Source organism: Zingiber officinale, chromosome 4A, assembly GCF_018446385.1.
Source record: "Zingiber officinale cultivar Zhangliang chromosome 4A, Zo_v1.1, whole genome shotgun sequence".
In the NCBI taxonomy this organism is placed as follows: Eukaryota; Viridiplantae; Streptophyta; class Magnoliopsida; order Zingiberales; family Zingiberaceae; genus Zingiber; species Zingiber officinale.
In genome coordinates, this window is record NC_055992.1 from 28302657 (window position 1) to 28328632 (window position 25976).

Consider the following 25976-nt stretch of genomic DNA (forward strand, 5'->3'; position numbering starts at 1 on the left):
ACATAAGAGATTTACTTGGTTTGTAATCAGGGGATTGCTAATTCAAGGAAAGTAAGCGCACTATCTGTTTATCTCCTTTGGGCGGAGTAACCTCTTCACAGCGTTGACAGCACAAATAAAAGAAACAGAATTGAAAGCACAAAGAAAACTAATTACTAGTGAGATGATTGATCTGTGCAAACCAGTGCTATATTTATAGCACTGGTCGGGGCGGCCCGAAAGGGTTCCGGGCGCCTGGGGGGATAAAATTTTATACCCCACGATCAGATCGTGTTTGACGTGATCCTGGTCAAAATCCAGGTCCGGGCGCCTCGGAGGGCTCCGGGCGCCCCGGAGCCCAAAGTCAACAGTGTCTGACTCTTCTGGGGAAAAGTACCTGACTTGAGCATCGGAGGGCCTGCTCCGGAGACTTTTTCCCTTGTTCTTGGCCTCTAACGTTCTGTGTGCTTGTCTGAATGTGCGCAGAGCTCCTATACCACCATCTTAGTCGTCACCCTTGGTCAGCAACCCGTGGGAATCCTTCTGAGGGGTCCCATATGTGTAGGAGGTTTCATCCACCCTCCGTCAACGCTAACGACAGCGCATCTGGCCTCTGTCTGACTCGGATTTCGAACGGGATCAATTTGGTGTCGTATGTGGGAATACATTTACCTATTCTGGAGCGTGAAGATGGAGGATATCGGAAAAATCAACGTGACCATGACAGCATGAGAATATGAGCTATTCAAGGAGGTCAACAGGCGTGTGGCTTCAAAAAAACAAACCACTGCTTCCCGACCGCACAAGCTGCCCAAAGTTTCTAAAGATCTGACACATATTTCTGACCGAGGATCTAAGAGAAAGTAGCCTGAGGAGTTTCCCCAGCCTTATATAGAGAACCCGGTCTGGGTTATTATCATCGGAATCCCAATTGCTATAACAACAAGAAAGAGCAACCACGGGTGTCTATGGCAGAAAGTTCTCGGCCTGGGGACTCAAAGAAAGGGAAAGCTATAGTCCTCAGGGAAGAGCTCCGAGTGGAACATGAAAAACATGTGCCCTTCTCTCCAAGGGTATTAGAGGAGAAGCTGCCCAAAGGGTACAAGCCCCCTGGTATCGGAGGATATGACAGTAGCAAGGACCCAGAAGAACATCTCTGTAAATTTTGGAATGCTGCACTATTACATCAATACAGTGATGTCGTCAAGTGCCGGGTGTTCTTGAACACTTTGTCTAGCTCAGCACAAAAATGGTTCGATGGATTGCCACACGGGTCCATCACCTGCTTACAGGACTTCAAGACCGCTTTCATGCGTCACTTCGCTAGCAGTAGAAAATATCAAAAGACATACCATTGCCTTTTCGCCCTCAAGCAGGGGTCCGTCGAACCTTTGAGGAGCTATATTAAATGCTTTAACCAAGTGACTCAGGACGTCCCGTCTGAGCGCCTTCTCCCACAGATTGGTTGAATGAGAGTTCTTCCGAGATCTCATCTGAGACCCCGTGAAGAATTTCGACAAAATGTTGGTAAGGGCTGCCAGTTATATCAACGTGGCAGAGGCACAGGCAGTGCGAAGGAAAGCAGATAGAGCTCCTGCTTCCATCAACAAGGCAGAAAGGACACCCTAACCACCAACCCAACCTCTTTCTCGCGGCCAGGAAACCCGACCACCCTTCCTGCCCGGTCAGGATGCTCGGCCAGCCCAACGTGTGGCCACTGTCCAAGCTCCAAGGCCTGGTCCGTAGGGTCCACGTTACTGCACTTACCATCAGTCCCACACGCATGCTACTAACGACTGTTTCCACTTCACCCGCGATTCTCGACGCGCAACTGAATTGGGTCTATCGCCACCAGAGCTTTCCCCTCAAGAGTAGAGGTTGGTAGACGGTCGCCGTATCGCAGCAGGTCGGGCAGGCAGACTAAGACCAAACCAGGCAAGGCCAGGTGTTCAGCAACACGGTCATGGCCAGGAGCAAGGGGAAGCCCGGGAGGAGGAAAATATAGGTGATATGACCATCCGAGAGATTGACATGATTTCTGGAGGACCTACAGATGGAGATTCCAGCCGGGAACGAAAATCTCATGAGCGTCGTCTGGAGATTCATACTATAGGATGCAGCCAGGAGTAAGCTATTAGCCCCATAATCAGCTTTGGATTGCAAGATCTGGAAGGATTAGAGCTTCCCCATGATGATGCCCTCATCATCAAGGCCGTCATAGCCAACAGTCGCGTAGTCAGGGTTTTTGTTGATATCGGAAGATCTGTCAACGTGCTGTTCAAGACTGCGTTTGAAGGTATGCAGATTGACGCTAGTGAGCTTCAGCTAGTGGCCATTTCCTTGTATGGTTTCACTGGCAACGAAGTAAAGCCTATGGTCCAGATCAAGCTGGCCATATCCCTAGGCAGTGAGCCCCTGGTGCGGACAAGGAGGAGCACCTTCATAGTGGTGGATTCACCCTCTTCGTACAATGTCTTCCTGGGTAGGCTGGCCTGCATGAGTTTCAGGCAGCAATCTCCACTTTTCATCAGAAGATCAAATTCCCAGTGGGAGACTAGGTAGGGGAAGTCAAAGGGGTGCAGCTGGTCTCTCGCAGGTGCTATATAGATATGGTAAAGGTGGAGGCCCGTAAAGCGCAAAGGACCCAAGATGGGGGTGTCCATGCCATCCAAGAAGAACCTCTTTCTACAATAGCAGAGCCCATTCCTTGGGAGGAGGTCTGGCTCTATCCTGAATGCCTGGAGAGCCTTACTCGCAATCAAGTGATTTGCCCATGGAAGTCAAAGCGGAACTAATCCAGTGTTTGACGCGTAATAGAGATATCTTTGCTTGGTCCCTTGAGGAGCTACCAGGGGTCAGACCAGAGGTAGCGGAGCATAAATTACACCTCCTACCTAGTTCCCGGCCGGTCAAGCAGAAGAAGAGGAATTTCTCGGCCGAGCAAAATAAGATCTGTAGGAGGATCGGTGGCCGGCTAGAAGGGGGGGTTGAATAGACGTGCCCCCCAAATCAATAGCTTCCTACGTATTCGTCAGCTTGCGCATTGGAATAATATAAATAAAACAAACAAGCTAAAGACTAAAGGAAAGAACAAGAAAGCAAACCGCTAACACGTTCGTTTACGTGGTTTGGAGATAACTTGCTCCTACTCCACGACGTGTCCGTAAGGTGGACGATCCCTCAATTCGTCGATGGATTAGTCCCAGGCAAACTCTGGCTAGCTCAACCTCCTTGTGGGTGGAGAAACCTCACCACAACTCCAACCAAGAACACTTGGACATAAGAGAACCTTGAGCACTTTGGTGACTACTAATTAGGCTTTAACCAAGTCTAATTTCGTCAACTTGGCCGGCCATCCCAGTGTCCTTCTTATAGAGCTTGGGGAAATCAGCCTTGCTGATTTGCCTGTTACCAGTCGATTGGTTCATGCACTAGTCGACTGGTGCCAACCCAACGACTCTCTCAACAGCTATCTACCAGTCGACTGGTCACAGGACCAGTCGACTGATCCCAGCCATTTAGGGCACAGAGAGCTTCTGTGCTCACCACCAGTCGACTGATCCCAGTACCAGTCGACTGGTACAACCTTATACCTAGGGTTCCCATCCCGAGTACATTTCTCTTAGCACTCGGACCCTCACGACTCACTTGACTCTTCTTTGCAGCTTTAACCTCTTTCCTTCAGGGCTACTTCCTTTGGCTCTCGTCCCTCGGATGCATTCAATCCCGCGGCTCGCCCCCAATGCCATCCTTCGCGTATACCTCGAAGTCGCCTCCCTCGGCCTTTGTCCTTGCTCCCTTGTCCATGGTCCCTCGGATGCTCCATCCTTCACCGGACCCGAAGCCGTCAACCTGAGTCATATGTGTCACCTGTAGTCCTACACAACTCAAGTACACATATCAAATAATGAGGGCAATCCTAACTTAAACGCTTTACCCAAACACCAAAACACATGGTCCCACGGACCATTGGGATTGCTCCAACAATCTCCCCCTTTTTGGTATTTGGCAATATGTTTAAGTTAGGGAAAACATATAGCAAATAAATATGCTAATAACAAATGGACTTACGTCGTCAAGGCTACACACTTGGACTTACACCGCCGAATGGACTTACGTTGCCAAGGCTACACACTTGGCAACCGCCGAATGGACTTACGTTGCTAAGGCTACACACTTAGCAACCGCCGAAACAATGCATCATGCATTTGAACCTATCCCAAGGCTCCCCCTACACCTAAGCTCCCCAATGAGCTAGGATTTTTCCACAGAGATTTTTAAGAACCTATCACAAGGCTCCTCCTATACAAAGGCACTTAAGGTTTTCCCAACTAAACCTTACTTCTCCCCCTTTGCCTAATATCCAAAAAGTTCTCCAACAATATCCCAATTGTTAAAAACTTATCATCCAAACTGACCCTAAACTCATGTATTATCCCCCTTGGATCTCATACATCTAAGCAAGTTGACATGGTCACAAACCAATGCTGAAAACAATTTCAGACTGGTATCAGTCGACTGCCCCCTTCGACACAACCTTATAGAAATATTCTGTGGTCGAAAACACTGCTATCAGTCGACTGGTATCTGCACCAGTTGACTGGAACCTTAATTATGCAAAAATGAGTCTTTTCAGGCCAACTTCAGAAATGCACCAAAAATTCCCTAGACCTCCAAAAATTTTCAAATTTTGTGGAGAGGTCTATTGCCCTTGTCTACTTGGGAAAAATACATTAAAAATGTATCTATCACCAATCCCAAGATTGACACAAAATCCAAAACTACCTACATGATTCAATTGAACCTTGACCTAAAGTCCTAGTTTTGGCTTCCTCTTGATGTATTTGCCCATACCAACCCACAATGCATCCCTAGAATTGGTTTATATGACATCTATACATCAAAAACTAATTATCATGCAATATGACCCCAATGTCATATTTCCTTGCATGAAACACAATCCATGTGTGCCAAATCCCTAGGTTTGAGACTCAAGTCAGTCTCCAAACCACTTGGCATATTCCATAACACAACCTAAACTCCCAAGTTGGGTCCTAAATTGACTATTTGAGCTCCCCTTAGAGCCTTTAGCCTTAGCCACCTCCCTAGGTGACTCATCTATAATGGCTAGGCCACATCAGTGCATCTCCGGTGACACTTGGCCTACAAACCTAACCTTCTTAACCTTGGACACCTTGTCCTTGGTTAATTTCTTCTTACCATTAAATGGATTTTCCTTGCCATTTATTGACTTCTCCTTGCTATAGTCATATGCAACCCTAGCATAAGACTTTCCCTTAGCATTGGAGACACTAGATCGGTATCCCAAATCCGATCTATCATGGTTGGGTCATTGGCTACCCAACACCATATTTAATTCCTTAGATCCAACATTGAATCTCTTAAGGAATTGTTCTAACTTATCAAGCTTTCCCCTTAAAGCTTGATTCTCCTTCTCTAGGTTCCTAACCCTAGAGTTAATTTGTCCACCTTGGACATTCCTAGACCTACCCTTTCTAGGCATGTGCCTCCCCTTCTTGGGATTAATGCCTTGGTTCTCTATTACCTTCTTCTCCTTAGGTAATGAGAATTTAACTTGCCTAGGTCTATCATGCATAGGTCTCCTAGGGTTTTGATCGACATTTACCCTATTCCTATCAAGATATCTAAAACCAAAATTTTTCATTGCTACATAATGATAATCATTATTTTTCCTAGCATGCATGGGAACATAAGAATTTGAATTTGAATTATGATTCAAATTAGGGCATACCTCCCTTACCCTTGAAGCTCCCCCTTGACTCAAGCTCTTCTTCTTCTTCTCCCATTTCTTTAAATGTGCAAGCTTCTTGATTTCTCTCTTCTTGGGGCATTTGGTGTGGTAGTGTCCCTTCTCCCCACACGTGAAGCATGTAATGCACATTCTCCTCTTTTGGGCTTCTTCATTCCTACAACCCATGTTAGTATTCAAAATAACTTGATTAGGTTTAGGAGTTACCTTCTTCTTACCCAATGGACACCTACTCTTGTAGTGTCCCTTCTCATTGCAACCGAAGCAAATGATGTGGTCCTTTGACTTTGCTTCGGTGGAGGTGCTCACTAGGTTGACCTCCAAGATCTCTTCTTCCTCCATCTTGGATTCTTCTTCAACCCTTGAGGATGTTGATGATGCTTCTTCATCCTCCTTCTCCTCCTCGGAAGTTGAGCATGAGTTAACTTCCGGTTGCTCCTCCTCCTCTTCTTGAGCCATTAAAACCATCTCCTTGGGCTCTACCTCTTCATGTGTAAGCAAAAATTCCTCGCATGGAACTTTCTTCACTTTACTCCACAATTCATGGGCGTTCTCATATTTACCTACACGGCTCATCACGTCATTAGGCAAAATATCGATCAAAATAGATATTACCTTATCATTTGCCTTTGACCGTGTGGTTTGCTCCTCCGTCCAATGTCGTAGTCGTAGCTTCTTCCCTTTCTTGTCTTTGGGAACTTCAAACGGTTCATTTACCACCATCATGGTGTCCCAATCCATGTCGAAGAAGATCTCCATCATCATCATCCAATAGGTGATGCCCCCAAGGCTTCCTCCTTCAAACTTTGGAGGTTCAATCAAGCCAGTCATCTTCTTGTATTTGCTCTTCTGGGCGATTAGTCCGGCGAAGTGCGACCTTCGCTCTGATACCAGTTGTTGGAGGATCGGTGGTCGGCTAGAAGGGGGGTTGAATAGACGTGTCCCCCAAATCGATTGCTTCCTACGTATTCGTTAGCTTGCGCAGCGGAATAATACAAATAAAACAAACAAGCTAAAGACTAAAGGAAAGAACAAGAAAGCAAACCGCTAACACATTCGTTTACGTGGTTCGGAGATAACTTGCTCCTACTCCACGGCGTGTCCATAATGTGGACGATCCCTCAATCCGTCGGTGGATTAGCCCCCGGCAAACTCCGGCTAGCTCAACCTCCTTGTGGGTGGAGAAACCTCACCACAACTCCAACCAAGAACACTTGGACACAAGAGAACCTTGAGCACTTTGGTGACTACTAATTAGGCTTTAACCAAGTCTAATTTCGTCAACTTGGCCGGCCATCCCAAGCTCCTTTTTATAGAGCTTGGGGAAATCAGCCTTGCTGATTTGCCCGTTACCAGTCGACTGGTCTATGCACCAGTCGACTGGTGCCAGCCCAACGACTCTCTCAACGGCTATCTACCAGTCAACTGATCCCAGCCATTTAGGGCACAGAGAGCTTCTGTGCTCACCACCAGTCGACTGATCCCAGTACCAGTCGACTGGTACAACCCTATACCTAGAGTTCTCATCCCGAGTACATTTCTCTCAACACTCGGACCCTCACGACTCCTTGACTCTTCTTTGAAGCTTTGACCTCTTTCCTTCAGGGCTACTTCCTTTGGCTCTCGTCCCTCGGATGCATTCAAGCCCGCGGCTCGTCCCCAATGCCATCCTTCGTGTATGCCTCGAAGTCGCCTCTCTCGGCCTTTATCCTTGCTGCCTTGTCCATGGTCCCTCAGATGCTCCATCCTTCACCGGACCTGAAGCCGTCAACCTGAGTCACATGTGTCACCTGCAGTCCTGCACAACTCAAGTACACATATCAAATAATGAGGGCAATCCTAACTTAAACCCTTTGCCTAAACACCAAAACACAAGGTCCCATGGACCATTAGAGAGTATCCGAACTAAGGTAGTCCAGCTTAGGAAGGTTGGTCACATTAGAGAAGTACAGTTCTCGTCCTGGCTCTCTAACATGGTCCTTGTAGCCAAGCATAACAATAAGTGGAGAGTTGACATTGATTTCTGGGATCTCAATCGCGCCAACCCTAAAGACTGTTATCTATAGGTCCCTTCAGAGGCCGGCAAGAGGGGAGGGGTGAATTGCCCTACAAAAATTAAACCAAAACCCCTTCTCGTATATTCAACTAATTTAAAAGACACTTGTAATAATAAAACTAAGAGACTAAAAAGAAAAGAGCAGACACAAGAGATTTACTTGGTTTGCAATAAGAGGATTGCTAATTCAAGGCAAAGATGACGCACTATCTGATTCTCCTCTGGGCGGAGTAGCCTCTTACAGCATTGACAGTACAAAAGAAAATAAAGCACAGAGAAAAATGGATTACAAGTGAGTTAAATGATCTGTGCAAACTAGTGCTATATTTATAGCACTGGTCGGGGCGCCCCGAAGGGGTTCCGGGCGCCCTGGGGGATAAAACTTTATCCCGCAATGTTCAGATCGAGTTTGACTCGATCTGGTCAACAACTTCGGTCCAGGCGCCCCGGTCAGCTCCGGGCGCGTCGGACCCAAAAAGTCAACTCTGGTAGACTTTTTCCGTCTAGTCGCTCTGCTTCGGATCAGCTCGTCTCGGTCCAGGTTTTCAACTCCGGCTCCGCTAGCTTGGGTGATCTAGGCCATCCGGAATAGGGATCACCCGAACCCAAGTTCCGGCCTTCTCCTCGAGTAGCCTTCCTTCCCGGTTTCTCGTACCTCGAACGCCGCGCACATTCTTCTCGTCCACCGGTGTACTCTTCCGCGGTCACCTCGTCCCTCGGGCGCATAGAGCTCGTCGGCTCTCTCACGTGCCATCCTTCTCGCTAGCCGCATCTTCCGCTCGACTTCCTGTGTTCTTAAGCTCCTGCACACTTAGACACAAGGGTTAAACAAATGCAGGACCTAACTTAACTTGTTTGATTACATCAAAACACCTTGGGGTTCTAACAATCTCCCCCTTTTTGATGTGAGCAACCCAAGTTAGGTTAGGGTAAAAATATGCAATAAAAACAATTTATATTCAAATAAGTCCAAATATTTTTCAATTGAAAAATTATATTACCTCCCCCTAGACTTAACATACTTCTCCCCCTTTGATCACATAAAAATTGGAGATATAAACAAGTCTAAGATAAATTAAAAAAAATTTTAAGTGTAATTTTTTTTAAAAAAATGTCTAAGTAAAGACACTCTTCAAAATTTTTCTTTCGAAAAAAAAAATTAAATAAAAAAATTCTTAGTAGATTTTATTTTTTTAAAAAAAATTTAAGGCAATTTTTATAAAAAAAAATTCTAAGGTAATAAAAAATTTCTTAGTCATGTTAAAAAAAAATTTAAATATTTTCTAACACAAATTGAATAACTCTTTAAACTTTTCATTTCGATACTTGGCTTCCAGGTCGTGGCGAGGCACTAGGCCTTCTTGGTTATTGGAGCAACAACCACTTCCTTAGACAAAGCCTCATAAAGAAATTAGTTGTTTAATTTCCTTGCTGAAATGCTAAGTCTAATTTTAATTTTAAATTAAACATGTTTTCGGAACCCAATAGAAGTTCCTACCTACAGGATTAACCAAGTAATTCCTAGGTACATAGATTTTTGATATATTTCTAATTTGACTTTGATGAAATCTATAATACCAATTTAAACCAATATAATTTCTAAAAGTAGAAATATTTGAACCATTAGATTCTTTCAATCTTTCTATTTCTTCTTTTAGTTTTTCATTTTCAATTTTCAATTTATCAAAATCCTCTATAAGACATGTTTTGCCAAAATTCTTTTTGTTTCTAAAATTTCATTTTCTAATTTGGTATTTTTATTTTCTAATTTATACATGGATTTTGTCATTGCCTTTATACCAAAGTAAAGTTCATCAGGGGGGTAAGAGGCATACCTCACTTACCATATCAGACTTGAAGCCTGAATCTCCCCCTGCTTCGCTACTTCCATCTGGGGTCGCTCCCCCTTCATCGATGCTGGGTTATGATGTACTCTGTCCTTCGTAGCTTGCCATCAGTGCTATCCCGACATATTCTTGAATCTCGGACTCAGATGAAGAAGTGTCGTCCCAAGTAGCTTTTAGGTTCTTGTGCTTCTTGAGAATCTTGCCTTTGTCCTTCTTTAGTTCTGGGCAGTCTTCTTTTAGGTGTCCTTCCTTTTGACACTGGTAGCAGCGCATCCTTCTTCTATTTCTTGGATTCTTTTTATTCTGCATTTATTTAAATTTATTAGCTCTAAAAAACTTTTTAAAGTTTCTTACCATGTACGCTTCCTGATCATCCTCTGAGTCTGACTCGGGTTCATCCCTTTTGGTTGCGTTTAGCGCAATCATCTGGCTTGATTCCTTAGTTCCTGCACACCTGGTTTCATGCAATTCAAGAGTGGAGAAGAGTTCTTCTAAAGTACTTACCTCCAGGTCTTTCAAAATATAGTAGGCGTCGATGATTGATGTCCAATCTGATGTTCTGGGAAACGCATTGAGTGCGTAGCTTATTGTTTCCCGATTTGTTATCGTTTCTCCGAGGTTCTCGAGACTAGTAATCAGTTCTTTTACCTTTGCGTGTAGATTGGCTACCTTCTCACCTTTTTCCAGTCGGATGTTCATTAGCTTGTTCCGGAGGATGTCTCTTTTAGCGAGCTTTGCTTCGGACGTGCCTTCGTGGAGTTCCAGGAACTTCTCTCAGAGTTCTTTGGTAGATGAATAGCTTCCGATGCGGTTGACCTCTTGAGGCAGCAACACGCTCAGCAGGTGATATTCCGCACGACTGTTTGCTACAAACTCGTTCTGCTTCTTTTTTGTCCAGTGGCTCTCTTCTTTTTCTTCTCCATCTTGATTCATTGGAGCTATAAAACCATATTTCATAATAAACCGAATTTCGAAATCAGTTCTTAGGAATACCTCCATACGTCGCTTCCAGTCTGCGAAGTCCCCCTCGAATTTTGGTGGAACGATGCTTGGTCCGACCATCTTGTTGCTTCGATCGGCGGTTAGTCCTCCTGAAGCGCCTTGCTCTGATACCACTTGTAGGTCCCTTTGGAGGCCGGCAAAAAGGGAGGGGTGAATTGCCCTACAAAAATTAAACCAAAACCCCTTCTCGGATATTCAACTAATTTAAAAGACACTTCTAATAATAAAACTAAGAGACTAAAAAGAAAAGAGCAGACACAAGAGATTTACTTGGTTTGCAATCAGAGGATTGCTAAACCAAGGCAAAGATGGCGCACTATCTGATTCTCCTCTGGGTGGAGTAGCCTCTTACAGCGTTGACAGAACAAAAGAAAATAAAGCACAGAGAAAAATGGATTACAAGTGAGTTAAATGATCTGTGCAAACCAGTGCTATATTTATAGCACTGGTCGGGGCGCCCTGAAGGGGTTCCGGGCACCCTGGTGGATAAAACTTTATCCCCCAACGTTCAGATCGAGTTTGACTCGATCTGGTGAACAACTTCGGTCCGGGCGCCCCGGTCAGCTCCGGGCGCCCCGAACCCAAAAAGTCAACTCTGGTTGACTTTTTCCGTCTGGTTGCTCTACTTCGGATCAGCTCGTCTCGGTCCGGGTTTTCAACTCCGGCGCCGCTAGCTTGGGTGATCTCGTCCATCCGGATTAGGTCTCACCCGAACCCAAGTTCCGGCATTCTCCTCGAGCAGCCTTCCTTCCCGGTTTCTCGTCCCTCGAACGCTGCGCACGTTTTTCTCGTCCACCGGTGTACTCTTCCGGGGTCACCTCGTCCCTCGGGCGCATCGAGCCCATCGGCTCTCTCACGTGCCATTCTTCTCGATAGTCGCGTCTTCCGCTCGACTTTCTATGTTCCTAAGCTCCTGCATAATTAGACACAAGGGTTAAACAAACACAGGACCTAACTTAGCTTGTTTGATCACATCAAAACACCTTGGGATTCCAACAATCTCCCCCTTTTTGATGTGAACAACCCAAGTTAAGTTAGGCTAAACATATACAATAAAAATAATTTATATTCAAATAAGTCCAAATATTTTTCAATTGAAAAATTATATTACCTCCCCCTAGACTTAACATACATCTCCCCCTTTGATCAAAAAAAAAATTGGGGATATAAACAAGTCTAAGGTAAATTAAAAAAAATTTTAAGTGTAAAAATTTTTTTAAAAAAATTTCTAAGTAAAGACACTCTTCAGAATTTTTCTTTCGAAAAAAAAAATTTATGAAAAAGAATTCTTAGTAAATTTTTTTTTAAAAAAAATTTTAAGGTAATTTTTATAAAAAAAAATTCTAAGGTAATAAAAAATTTCTAAGTCAAGTTAAAAAATTTTTAAAATATTTTCTAACTCAAATTGAATAACTCTTTTAATGCATTAAGTAATTTAAATTAATACTCTTTCAGTTAGTCAATTAAACTTTTCATTTCGATACTTGGCTTCCAGGTCGTGGCGAGGCACTAGACCTTCTTGGTTATTGGAGCAACAACCACTTCCTTAGACAAAGCCTCATAAAGAAATTAGTTGTTTAATTTCCTTGCTGAAAATGCTAAGTATAATTTTAATTTTAAATTAAACATGTTTTCGGAACCCAATAGAGGTTTCTACCTATAGGATTAACCAAGTATTTCCTAGGTACATAGATTTTTGATATATTTCTAATTTGACTTTGATGAAATCTATAATACTAATTTAAACCTCTATAATTTCTAAAAGTAGAAATATTTGAACCATTAGATTTTTTTAATCTTTCTATTTCTTCTTTTAGTTTTTCATTTTCAATTTATCAAAATCCTTTATAAGACATGATTTTGCCAAAATTCTTTTTGTTTCTAAAATTACATTTTTTAATTTGGTATTTTTATTTTCTAATTTATACATGAATTTTGCCATTGCCTTAATACCAAAGTAAAGTTCATCAGGGGGTAAGAGGCATACCTCACTTACCATATCAGACTTGAAGCCTGAAACTCCCCCTGCTTCGCTACTTCCATCTGAGGTCGTTCCCCCTTCATCGATGCTGGGTTCTGATGTACTCTGTCCTTCGTAGCTTGCCATCAGTGCTATCCCGACATATTCTTGAATCTCGGACTCCGATGAAGAAGTGTCTTCCCAAGTAGCTTTTAGGTTCTTGTGCTTCTTGGGAATCTTGCCTTTGTCCTTCTTTAGTTCTGGGCAGTCTTCTTTTAGGTGTCCTTCCTTTTGACACTGGTAGCAGCACATCCTTCTTCTATTTCTTGGATTCATTTTATTCTGCATTTCTTTAAATTTATTAGCTCTAAATTTTTTTTTAAAGTTTCTTACCATGTACGCTTCCTGATCATCCTCTGAGTCTGATTCGGGTTCATCCCTTTTGGTTGCGTTTAGCGTAATCATCTGGCTTGTTCCTGTGTTCCTGCACACCTGGTTTCATGCAATTCAAGAGTGGAGAACAGTTCTTCTAAATTACTTACCTCCAGGTCTTTCGAAATGTAGTAGGCGTCGACGATTGATGTCCAATCTAATGTTCTGGGAAACGCATTGAGTGCGTAGCGTATTGGTTCCCGATTTGTTACCGTTTCACTGAGGTTCTCGAGACTAGTAATCAGTTCTTTTACCTTTGCGTGTAGACTGGCTACCTTCTCACCTTTTTCCAGTCGGATGCTCATTAGCTTGTTCCGGAGGATGTCTCTTTTAGCGAGCTTTGCTTTGGACGTGCCTTCGTGGAGTTCCAGGAACTTCTCCCAGAGTTCTTTGGTAGATGAATAGCTTCCGATGCGGTTGACCTCTTGAGGCGGCAACACGCTCAGCAGGTGATATTCCGCACGACTGTTTGCTACAGACTCATTTTGCTCCTTTTTTGTCCAGTGGCTCTCTTCTTTTTCTTCTCCATCTTGATTCATTTGAGCTACAAAACCATATTTCATAATAAATCGAATTTCAAAATCAGTTCTTAGGAATACCTCCATACGTCGCTTCCAGTCCGCGAAGTCCCCCTCGAATTTTGGTGGAACGATGCTTGGTCCGGCCATCTTGTTGCTTCGATCGGCGGTTAGTCCTCCTGAAGCGCTTTGCTCTGATACTACTTGTAGGTCCCTTTGGAGGTCGGCAAGAGGAGAGGGGTGAATTGCCCTACAAAAATTAAACCAAAAACCCTTCTCGGATATTCAACTAATTTAAAAGACACTTGTAATAATAAAACTAAGAGACTAAAAAGAAAAGAGCAGACACAAGAGATTTACTTGGTTTGCAATCAGAGGATTATTAATCCAAGGCAAAGATGGCGCACTATCTGATTCTCCTCTGGGCGGAGTAGCCTCTTACAGTGTTGACAGTACAAAAGAAAATAAAGCACAGAGAAAAATGGATTAAAAGTGAGTTAAATGATATGGCAAACTAGTGCTATATTTATAGCACTGGTCGGGGCGCCCCGAAGGGGTTCCGGGCGCCCTGGGGGGATAAAACTTTATCCCCGAACGTTTATATCGAGTTTGACTCGATCTGGTCAACAACTTCGGTCCGGGCACCCCAGACCCAAAAAGTCATCTCTGGTTGACTTTTTTCGTCTGGTCGCTCTGCTTCGGTTCAGCTCGTCTCGGTCCGGGTTTTCAACTCCGGCTCTACTAGCTTGGGTGATCTCAGCCATCTGGAATAGGGCTCACCCGAACCCAAGTTCCGGCCTTCTCCTCGAGCAGCCTTCCTTCTCGCTTTCTCGTCCCTCGAACGCCGTGCACGTTCTTCTCGTCCACTGGTGTACTCTTCCGCGGTCACCTCGTCCATCGGACGCACTGAGCCCGTCGGTTCTCTCCCGTGCCGTCCTTCTCGCTTACCGCGTCTTCCGCTCGACTTCCTGTGTTCCTTAGCTCCTACACACTTAGACACAAGGGTTAAACAAATGCAGGACCTAACTTCGCTTGTTTGATCACATCAAAACACCTTAGGGTTCCAACATTATCCATTTCCTAGGATCGACCAGATGGTGGACTCAACTGCTGGCAGCACCCCTGAAACAAAAATTATTTTGCATACTCTTTTATGAGTTGCTGCCTTATCCGAGACCCTACTACCCACAATACCAACTATGTTTCGTTCCAAACAAAACATCTATGGCCGATACCTTGTTGGTCACATACCAACTTCGTTTTGTGTCCAACAAAACACCCACTTGGGTCAAGACTCAGGATTTAGCCAAGACTCAGAATATGGACGAGACTCTTGATCTGACCGAGAGTCTCGTGTGGCCGAAACTTTTAATTTTGCCAATCATAGAAAACTCTATCATGCAATTTCTATATCATATATAAAAATTACTAATTACAACTTAGCATATCCCTTCGCAAGTGGCTCTGATACCACTGTAGGGAAATAGGTTGCTAAACACGCAAATGCGCAGTGGAAAAACCTACTTCCACCTGAAGATTTATGTGAAGGGAACATAATATTATACTAAGTTAGATTTAAAGACATGATAGAGTTATACCTTTGAAGCGTGCTCACGATCTCTATACAGCTCGGATCACAGCACGATCAATTGTTTGCGCCTCTACAGTATCCACACAAACAAGTCTTGCCTTCGATTGTCTCACAAACAAAGCAAGATGGAGATTAAAACACCTAAGGTTGTGCTAGCAACCTCAACTAGGAGTTTCGGCCAAGAAGAGGGAAGGAGGAAGAAGAAGATCAAGGAGACCTTTCACATTCTCAAGTGATGAAAATCTTATGAAAAATATCATCCAAATGATATTTATAGCCATCCCATGGAATACCAAGAGTCTCCACCCTTTCATCTTCTAATCCAATGACTCAAAATCAACCATTCAATCCAATGGTTGAATTTTGACCATTCAACTTTCTTGGTGAACTCAAGATCACCCAATGAGTCTAACCCATTGATTCCCATGCAATTCGACTCAATCCAACAATAGGATCTATTTGAGTCTAACTCAATAATTACACTTAATCCAATGAGTGGGTTCATTCGAGTATAACTCAATGATTAATCCAAAAAGCCTAATCATCTCATGATTGGCTCTTAGGGCTAATTACTAACAATTTCTTCATATGAAGAGCATCAAATTGACTTTTTAATGTTTGAACTCATACCTTTTTTACTTTTTCTTTTCCTTGATACGAGACTTGGAGTTTTCCCCATGATTGCTTGGCTGAAGTATCACTTGAGATTTTCTCAAAGTCATCACTCGGATTTGAGCTCGATGCAAACCTCTGACTTGAACACGGTTAGGACGATCTACGTTTGAAAACTCAAATTGTAAATACGAAAAATAAAGTTGAAAATGAAGTACAGAAAGTGTTGTCCTAAATGAAGAGAACTAAGGCTCTATTTATATTATACTAGTCGAATTCGTCCGTAGCATGACGTGGCATCTCCAGGCGCCTAGAGTGGTTTTGGGCACCCCCACGGTGCACTGTATCTGTTCGCAATGGCTCTTTAACAACACGATGATAAGCCTTTATCAATATCGGGGCACCTAGATTAGTTCGGGTACTTGGATTGTTGCTGGTGTGGACCCAAAGTCTCTCTCCACTGCTACTTTCACCCAGAGGCGCCTGTTCAGTACCAAGCTAGTTCGAGCACCCAGACCTAGTATGGGCACCTAAACAAGTCAATATAGAGTCGACTTGTCTTGCTGTTTCTCTGGTTACTTGGGTGATTCTCTGGCCATCCAGAGTTGAGCTCACCTGAACCTAACTCCGGCCTTCTCCTCGAGTAGGCTTCCTCTCCGGTTTCTCGTCCCTCAAATCGCAACATGCATCCTTCTCGCTTCACTAGTGTACTCTTCCATTGATTCTCATCCCTCAGATGCATCGAGTCCGTGAACTTGCTTCTGTACCATCCTTCTCGTCTGCTGGGTCTTCCGCTCGACTTCTTGTGTTCCTATGTCCCTGTACACTCAGACATAAGGCATCTACTACATAGGACCCAACTTAACCTGGTTGACACTACAACAAAACTGCAAAAAGACAATGGTGAAAAATCGTTGTAAGAGATTTCGATAATCTGTTGTAAATCAACGCGTTGAGAAAGATATGGACCTCAAAAGACAACGGTTAAAAACTGTTGTTGCTATAAGAAAAAAAATTTAAAGTTAGAAGGGTGAAGTAGAGCAAACCAGGATTGGGGTATAATCAGTCAAACTTCGACCTCCTTCGACTAGACTTGAAGGGGAGGCTTATGATATGGCGCATGATGGTGGGTCCGATAAAGCCAATCATGTGGAAGTCAAGGGGACATGACAGTCAGAAGTCAAGAAGACATAGCAGTCAAAAGTCATGGGGATGTGGCAGTCAGAAGCCAAGGGGGTGTGACGGTCAGAACTCAAGGGGATGAGACGGTCAACAGAGGGGGTGGGGCCTCTGGAGGCCGCTAGTCATATAATGCCAAGTCGGGATACCCAGATCGGGATTCCAGATCTGCAGTATGAGGAGCAATTAAGGAAAAGCTTGAACTATCTCTACCAGTCGGGTTTTCTCAAATTGGGATATATATACGAGCTTGATACACCCGGTTGAGGTCTCGCAAACCGCTCAGTTATACCTAAGCCGGGTCCTCCAACTACAGGTCATTAGGAGCTTCTCCATCCATAGCCAGTTGGCAGGGCACTACACGACAACGGAGCTAGGGAATCGTAACCGTCTGTCAGGGAATAACTGCTGCATGTCAGGGTATATTCCGATGGTCTGTGACTCTCTTCTCATAGAATCTTCCTCCGGTCTATAAGAGGATGCCACGTGTCATTCATCGCTAGACAGGTCCTGACATCCGACATTCCCTGACACTCGTCAGATTTTAGAAGTACGCACTCTCATATAAAACGGGGGGGTCCTCTCCCTTACGCAGGTATGGTCATTTACCTTTTCGCACGTGTTTTCTATTTTTTTTCCTTTCGTATACTGTTCTTCTGGGGAAAAGTACCTGACTTGAGCATTGGAGGGTCTGCTCTGGAGACTTTTTCCCTTATTCTTGGCCTCTAACGTTCCGTGTGCTTGTCTGAATGTGCGCAGAGCTCCTGTACCACCATCTTAGTCGTCACCCCTGGTCAGCAACCCGGGGGAATCCTTTTGAGGGGTCCCATATGAGTAGGAGGTTTCATCCACCCTCCGTCAATGCTAGCCACAGCGCATCCGACCTCTGTCTGACTCAGATTTTGAACGGGATTGATTTGGTGTCGGGTGTGGGAACACATTTACCTATTATAGAGCGTGAAGATGGCGGATATCGAAAAATCAACGTGACCATGACAGCAGGAGAATATGAGTTATTCAAGGAGGTCAAGAGGCGTGCGACTTCAAAAAAACAAACCACTGCTTCCCGACCGCACAAGCTGCCCAAAGTTTCCTAAGATTCGACACATATTTCTGATCGAGGATCTAAGAGAAAGCAGCCTGAGGAGGTTCCCCCAGCCTTCTATAGAGAACCCGGTCTGGGTTATTATCATCGGAATCCCAATTGCTATAACAATAAGAAAGAGCAACCACGGGTGTCTATGGCGGAAAGTTCTCGGCCTGGGGACTCAAAGAAAGGGAAAGCTATAGTCCTCAGGGAGGAGCTCCGAGTGGAACATGAAAAACAAGTGATGTTCTCTCCAAGGGTATTAGAGGAGAAGCTGCCCAAAGGGTACAAGCCCCCGGTATCGGAGGATATGACGGTAGCAAGGACCCGGAAGATCATCTCTGCAAATCTAGGAATGCTGCACTATTACATTAATACAGTGATAACGTCAAGTGCCGGGTGTTCCTGAACACTTTGTCTGGCTTAGCACAAAAATGGTTCGATGGATTTCCACACAGGTCCATCACCTACTTCTAGGACTTCAAGACCGCTTTCATGCGCCACTTCGCTAGCAGCAAGAAATATCAAAAAATAGACCATTGCCTTTTGGCCCTCAAGCGTGGGTCCGTCGAACCTTTGAGGAGCTATATTAAACGCTTTTATCAAGTGGCTCAAGACGTCCCATCCGCTACTTCGGAGATATTAATGAGCGCCTTCTCCCACGGATTAGTAGAAGGAGAGTGTTGGTCCCTTTGGAGGCCGGCAAGAGGGGAGGAGTGAATTTCCCTACAAAAATTAAACCAAAAAGCCCTTCTTGGATATTCAACTAATTTAAAAGACACTTGTAATAATAAAACTAAGAGACTAAAGGAAAAGAGCAGACACAAGAGATTTACTTGGTTTGTAATCAGGGGATTGCTAATCCAAGGAAAGTAAGCGCACTATCTTTTTATCTCCTTTGGGCGGAGTAGCCTCTTTACAACGTTGACAGCACAAATAAAAGAAACAGAATTGAAAGCACAGAGAAAACTGATTACTAGTGAGATGATTGATCTGTGCAAACCAGTGCTATATTTATAGCACTAGTCGGGGCGCCTCGAAGGGGTTCCGGGCGCCCTGGGGGAATAAAATTTTATCCCCCAATGATCAGATCACGTTTGACGCGATCCTGGTCAAATCCGGGCGCCCCGGAGGGCTCCGGGCGCCTCGGACTGCTCCGGGCGCCCCGGACCCCAAAGTCAACAGTGTTGACTTTTTCATCTCCGGTTCAACTCATCTCGGTCCGGGTCTTGCTCGCTCCGGCTCCGCTAGCTTGGGTGATCTCGGCCATCCGAAATAGGGCTCACCCGAACCCAAGTTCAGGCCTTTTCCTCGGCGACTTTCCTTCGATTTCTCATCCCTTGAATGCCGGGCACGTTCTTCTCATCCACCAGTGTACTCCGCTCATGTCACCTCGCCCTCGATGCAAACACGCCGGCTCTCTCCCGTCGTCCTTCTCGTTAGCCGCATCTTCCGCTCGACTTCTGTTTCCTAAGGTCACACTGACACAAGGGTTAAACAAACGCTGGACCTACCTTAGCTTGTTTGATCACATCAAAAACCTTGGGGTTCAACAATCTCCCCCTTTTGATGTGAGCAACCCAAGTTAAGTTAGGGTAACCATATGCAATAAAAATAATTTATTTTCAAATAAGTCCAAATATTTTGCAATTGAAAAATTATATTACCTCCCCCTAGACTTAACATACTTCTCCCCCTTTGATCACATAAAAAATTGGGGTTATAAACAAGTCTAAGGTAAATTCTAAAAAATTTGAGTAGGATATTTTTCAGAAAAAACTTTCTAAGTTAATATTCATAAGAAACAATTATAAGTCAATTTTAAAAAAAAATTCTAAGGCAATATTATCAAAAAAAATTCTTAGTCAATTTTTTTTTATTTAAAAAAAATCTTAAGGCAAAAAAAATATTCTAAGTTAACTTTCATAAACAATTTCTTAGGTAATTTTAAAAAATTTCTATGTCAAGTTAAAAAAATTTAAATATTTTCTAACACAAATTGAATAACTCTTTTAAAACATTAAGTAATTTAAATTAATACTTTTTCAGTTAGTCAATTAAACTTTTCATTTCGATACTTGGCTTCCAAGTCGTGGCGAGGCACTAGGCCTTCTTGGTTATTGGAGCAACAACCACTTCCTTAGACAAAGCCTCATAATAAAATTAGTTGTTTAATTTCCTTACTGGAAATGCTAAGTCTAATTTTAATTTTAAATTAAATAGGTTTTTGGAACCCAATAGATGTTCCTACCTACAGGATTAATCAAGTATTTCCTAGGTACATAGACTTTTGATATATTTCTAATTTGACTTTGATGAAATCTATAATACCAATTTAAACCTCTATAATTTCTAAAAGTAGAAATATTTGAACCATTAGATTTTTCAATCTTTCTATTTCTTCTTTTAGTTTTTCATTTTCAATTTTTAATTTATCAAAATCCTCTATAAGACATGATTTTTCCAAAATTCTTTTTGTTTCTAAAATTCCATTTTCTAATTTGATATTTTTATTTTCTAATTTATACATGGATTTAGCCATTGCCTTAATACCAAAGTAAAGTTCATCAGGGGGTAAGAGACATACCTCACTTACCATATCAGATTTGAAGCTTGAATCTTCCCCTGCTTCGCTACTTCCATCTGAGGTCGCTCCCCCTTCATCGATGCTGGGTTCTGATGTACTTTATCCTTCGTAGCTTGCCATCAGTGCTATCCCTGCATATTCTTGAATCTCGGACTCAGATGATGAAGTGTCATCCCAAGTGGCTTTTAGGTTCTTGTATTTCTTGGGTGTCTTCATTCTGTCCTTCTTTAGTTCTGGGCAATCCTCTCTTAAGTGTCCTTCCTTTTGACACTGGTAGCATCGCACTTTTCTTCTATTTCTTGGATTCTTTTTATTCTGCATTTCTTTAAATTTATTAGATCCAAAAACTTTTAAAGTTTCTTACCATATATGCTTCTTGGTCTTCTTCTGAGTTCGGGTTCATCCTTCTTGGTTGCTTAGCGCCATTATCGACTTGAGTCTTTTGTTGTAGCTGTACACTGTTCATGTAACTCGGAGTAGAAAAAATTCATCTATAGTACTTACCTCGTGCTTTTGAAATATAGTAGGCGCGATTGATGTCCACTCCGAGTTCGGAAAACGTAAGTGTGCGAGTATGTTTCGATTTGTTTCCGCTTTCTCAGGTTCTCGAGATCAATAATCGTTCTTTTACCTTTGTGTAGATTGGATACATTCTCACATTTTCGAACGAATGTTCATCAACTTGTTCCAGGATGTCTCTTCTAGCGAGCCCTTCGTGGCCTTCGTGGAGTTCGGGAACTTCTCCTGCAGTTCTTTAGCATGAATTGCTTCCACGCGGTTGACCTCGAGTAACACGATTAGTAGGTGATATTCTGCACGACTGTTCTCTGCCGCTTCGCCATTTTCCAATCGCTTCTTTTTCTCCATCTTGATTCAGAGGAGCTAAAACCATACTTCATTATATGAAAATTTCATCGCCTAGGAATACCCATATGACTCTTCCGCTGAAGTTCCTTGAATTTGGTGGGACGATGCTTGGCCGCCATCTTGTTGCTTGATCGGTTAGTCCTCCGCTCGGATACCACTTGTTGGTCCCTTTGGAGTCCGACAAGAGGGAGGGGTGAATTGCCCTACAAAAATTAAACCAAAAACCCTTCTTGGATATTCAACTAATTTAAAAGACACTTGTAATAATAAAACTAAGAGACTAAAGGAAAAGAGCGGACATAAGAGATTTACTTGGTTTGCAATCGGGATTGCTAATTCAAGGAAAGTAAGCGCACTATCTGTTTATCTCCTTTGCGGAGTAACCTCTTCACAGTGTTGACAGCACAAATAAAAGAAACAGAATTGAAAGCACAAAGAAAACTAATTACTAGTGAGATGATTGATCTGTGCAAACCAGTGCTATATTTATAGCACTGGTCGGGGCGCCCCGAAAGGGTTCCGGGCGCTCTGGGGGGATAAAATTTTATCCCCCAACGATCAGATCGTGTTTGACGCGATCCAGGTCAAAATCGAGCTCCGGGCGCCCCGGAGCCCAAAGTCAACAGTGCCTGACTCTTCTGGGGAAAAGTACTTGACTTGTGCATCGGAGGGCCTGCTCCGTAGACTTTTTCCCTTGTTCTTGGCCTCTAACGTTCTGTGTGCTTGTCTGAATGTGCGCAGAGCTCCTATACCACCATCTTAGTCGTCACCCTTGGTCAGCAACCCGTGGGAATCCTTCTGAGGGGTCCCATATGAGTAGGAGGTTTCATCCACCCTCCGTCAACGCTAGCGACAGCGCATCCGGCCTCTGTCTGACTCAGATTTCGAACGAGATCAATTTGGTGTCGTATGTGGGAACACATTTACCTATTCTGGAGCTTGAAGATGGAGGATATCAGAAAAATCAACGTGACCATGACAGCAGGAGAACATGAGCTATTCAAGGAGGTCAAGAGGCGTGTGGCTTCAAAAAGACAAACCACTGCTTCCCGACCGCACAAGCTGCCCAAAGTTTCTAAAGATCTGACACATATTTATGACCGAGGATATAAGAGAAAGCAGCCTGAGGAGTTTCCCCCAGCCTTATATAGAGAACCCGGTCTGGGTTATTATCATCGGAATCCCAAATGCTATAACAACAAGAAAGAGCAACCACGGGTGTCTATGGCGGAAAGTTCTCGGCCTGGGGACTCAAAGAAAGGGAAAGCTATAGTCCTCAGGGAAGAGCTCCGAGTGGAACATGAAAAACAAGTGCCCTTCTCTCCAAGGGTATTAGAGGAGAAGCTGCCCAAAGGGTACAAGCCCCCTGGTATCGGAGGATATGACGGTAGCAAGGACCCAGAAGAACATCTCTGTAAATTTAGGAATGCTGCACTATTACATCAATACAGTGATGTCATCAAGTGCTTGGTGTTCCTGAACACTTTGTCTAGCTCAGCACAAAAATGGTTCGATGGATTGCCACACGGGTCCATCACCTGCTTACAGGACTTCAAGACCGCTTTCATGCGTCACTTCGCTAGCAGTAGGAAATATCAAAAGATAGACCATTGCCTTTTCGCCCTCAAGCAGGGGTCCGTCGAACCTTTGAGGAGCTATATTAAACGCTTTAACCAAGTGACTCAGGACGTCCCGTCCGCTACTTCAGAGATAATAATGAGCGCCTTCTCCCACGGATTGGTAGAAGGAGAGTTCTTCCGAGATCTCATCTGAGACCCCGTGAAGAACTTCGACAAAATGTTGGTAAGGGCTGCCAGTTATATCAACGTGGCAGAGGCACAGGCAGTGCGAAGGAAAGCAGATAGAGCTCCTGCTTCCATCAACAAGGCAGAAAGGCCACCCTAACCACCAACCCAACCTCTTTCTCGCGGCCAGGAAACCCGACCACCCTTCCTGCCCGGTCAGGATGCTCGGCCAGCCCAACGTGTGGCCACTGTCCAAGCTCCAAGGCCTGGTCCGTAGGGTCCACGTTACAGCACTTACCATCAGTCCCACACGCATGGTACTAACGACTGTTTCCACTTCACCCGCGATTCTCGACGCGCAGCCGAATTGGGTCTTTCGCCACCAGAGCTTTCCCCTCAAGTGTAGAGGTTGGTAGACGGCCGCCGTATCGCAGCAGGTCAGGCAGGCAGACTAAGACCAGACCAGGCGAGGCCAGGTGTTCAGCAACACAGTCATGGCCAGGAGCAAGGGGAAGCCCGGGAGGAGGAAAATATAGGTGATATGGCCATCCGAGAGATAGACATGATTTCTGGAGGACCTACAGATGGAGATTCCAGCCAGGAATGAAAATCTCATGAGCGTCGTCTGGAGATTCATACTATAGGATGCAGCCAGGAGTAAGCTATTGGCCCCATAATCAGCTTTGGATTGCAAGATCTGGAAGGATTAGAGCTTCCCCTTGATGATGCCCTCATCATCAAGGCCGTCATAGCCAACAGTTGCGTAGTCAGGGTTTTTGTTGATACCGGAAGATCTGTCAACGTGCTGTTCAAGACTGCGTTTGAAGGTATGCAGATTGACGCTAGTGAGCTTCAGCTAGTGGCCATTTCCTTGTATGGTTTCACTGGCAACGAAGTAAAGCCTATGGTCCAGATCAAGCTGGCCATATCCCTAGGCAGTGAGCCCCTGGTGCGGACAAGGAGGAGCACCTTCATAGTGGTGGATTCACCCTCTTCGTGCAATGTCTTCCTGGGTAGGCTGGCCTGCATGAGTTTCAGGCGGCAATATCCACTTTTCATCAGAAGATCAAATTCCCAATGGGAGACTAGGTAGGGGAAGTCAAAGGGGAGCAGCTGGTCTCTCGCAGGTGCTATATAGATATGGTAAAGGTGGAGGCCCGTAAAGCGCAAAGGACCCAAGATGGGGGTGTCCATGCCATCCAAGAAGAACCTCTTTCTACAATAGAAGAGCCCATTCCTTGGGAGGAGGTATGGCTCTATCCTGAATGCCTGGAGAGCCTTACTCGCAATCAAGTGATTTGCCCATGGAAGTCAAAGCGGAACTAATCCAGTGTTTGACGTGTAATAGAGATATCTTTGCTTGGTCCCTTGAGGAGCTACCGGGGGTCAGACCGGAGGTAGCGGAGCATAAATTACACCTCCTACTTAGTTCCCGGCTGGTCAAGCAGAAGAAGAGGAATTTCTCGGCCGAGCAAAATAAGATCTGTAGGAGGATCGGTGGCCGGCTAGAAGGGGGGTTGAATAGACGTGCCCCCCAAATCGATAGCTTCCTACGTATTCGTCAGCTTGCGCATTGGAATAATACAAATAAAACAAACAAGCTAAAGACTAAAGGAAAGAACAAGAAAGCAAACCGCTAACACGTTCGTTTACGTGGTTTGGAGATAACTTGCTCCTACTCCACGACGTGCCCGTAAGATGGACGATCCCTCAATTCGTCGATGGATTAGTCCCCGGCAAACTCCGGCTAGCTCAACCTCCTTGTGGGTGGAGAAACCTCACCACAACTCCAACCAAGAACACTTGGACACAAGAGAACCTTGAGCACTTTGGTGACTACTAATTAGGCTTTAACCAAGTCTAATTTCATCAACTTGGCCGGCCATCCCAAGGTCCTTCTTATACAGCTTGGGGAAATCAGCCTTGCTGATTTGCCTGTTACCAGTCGATTGGTCCATGCACTAGTTGACTGGTGCCAACCCAACGGCTCTCTCAACAGCTATCTACCAGTCAACTGGTCACAGGACCAGTCGACTGATCCCAGGCATTTAGGGCACAGAGAGCTTCTGTGCTCACCACCAGTCGATCGATCCCAGTACCATCGATTAACCTTCATACCTGAAGGCACAGATACATTCTCTGCCTTGGACTAGTCGACTGGCCTTCATACTAGTTGACTGATAATCCCTGACACTAGGATTTTTACCCCAAGTACAACCTCGACCTTGCCTTTTAGCCTCTTTCATTAGTCTCACATCTCTCGGATATTTTCTCATCCTTCACGCTTTGCTTTCAAGAGTTTCATTCGGCCTCACGTCCGTCAGATGCTTCCTCATCCTTCACGCCTTGTCCTTGTTGTCGGATCTTCACCATGTCAAGTCACACTTGGACTTACGTTGTCAAGAATACACACTTGGATTTTACCATACCAAGTTACACTTGGACTTACATTGCCAAGGCTACACACTTGAACTTCACTTTGTTGTTCTTGCATCCTGCACACGCACAAACGTATATCAAATACAATAATAAACCTAACTTACACCTTTGCAAAATCGAAACAATGCATCATGCATTTGAACCTATCCCAAGGCTCCCCTACACCTAAGCTCCCCAATGAGCTAGGATTTTCCACATGGATTTTTAAGAACCTATCACAAGGCTCCTCCTATACAAAGGCACTTAAGGGTTTCCCAACTAAACCTTACTTCTCCCCCTTTGCC